A 1,162-nucleotide genomic window follows, 5' to 3' on the forward strand; every position below is an offset into this window, starting at 1 on the left:
CTACCAAACACCCATCCTGGGCTAAATGATATTGCCTTAAATTTCCAACCATTTTAAATAAGATCAAATTGCCTCTTCTACTTAATGTTGCTTGCAAATGTCTCATAGAGCTGCCCAGAGCATCATGTCTACTTAGTAGAAGAATTCATATTTTCCCAGCTTTCTGAGGACTTATTAAAAACATCTGTTTTATGTAGCTATAACTTATTTTTACCTCACTACCAACAGTCATGTTTAGAATGTGATTATACAAAAAAACGTAAAGGCTTTTTTGATGTTTGGTGATTTATAAAGTTGAATTTAGGATGACTTTGAAGGAACTGTATGTTTCATGAGTGTACAGCTAACTAAAGATCAAAACATGAAAGGTATTCATCCTAGTAACTTTAGTAATAATACCTAAAAGCAAAACTGGATCTCAACATTTACTAGAATATAGATGAAACTATAGTATTAAAAATTACTCCTTACAAAATAACCTCTTCAAAATAGAAAACGATAAATACCATCACAAAATAGTTGAATAGGTTCTTCTAAATCTTCAATCATCAATATGTTGCAAAGATCCAAAAGGCACATGGAGCTCATGAGTTCAGCATTGGTAAGCTTGAAGTAGCTTTGGTGGGATTCTCTGTGCCTGTATGAAACAACAGGCCAATAGTATGATGTTTCTTAGGGGGTTTCATTTGCTGAACACTTTTGAAATTTTTCAATTAATTTCTTCACCATTTTATCTATGATGCCGCGACAGGCAGCTTCAGCCACAGCAATACTTTTCTCAAGTTCTTCTATTGCTTGATTCCTAGTCGCATTGTTTTCATCCTGCTGTTTAAGCTCGGCAAATGCAGGCGTGATGATCATAGACAAACAACTCAAGGTTTGCACAAAATCTTGCTCCTCCCCATTCTGTCGTTTCTTGGGGTCAGGTTTCTTCCACACTGCAGTAAAACTCCATTCAGGATGAGTAGTATTTTCCCTGCTGGTGGATTCCGATTCTGAGCCCTCTGAATCAGATTCATCATCATTGTGTCCTTCTGCTTTCCATTTCTTAAATCGATCGATCAGTTCAGTCAAATACGAAGTCTTCTTTGAATTTTTTACAATGAATTTGTGTTTCAGAAGTTCTTTAGCTGTAGGACGAAAGGATGAATCTTTGTTCAAG

The 1,162-nt window shown here is 35.7% G+C and overlaps 1 pseudogene; it reads right to left on the reverse strand.

Moving 5' to 3' along the window:
- Window positions 1–672: 672 nt before the first annotated feature.
- On the reverse strand, window positions 673–1,158 carry LOC102838715 (annotated as a pseudogene).
- Window positions 1,159–1,162: the final 4 nt, after the last annotated feature.

Source organism: Chrysochloris asiatica, unplaced genomic scaffold (genome assembly GCF_000296735.1).
Source record: "Chrysochloris asiatica unplaced genomic scaffold, ChrAsi1.0 scaffold02097, whole genome shotgun sequence".
NCBI lineage: Eukaryota > Metazoa > Chordata > Mammalia > Afrosoricida > Chrysochloridae > Chrysochloris > Chrysochloris asiatica.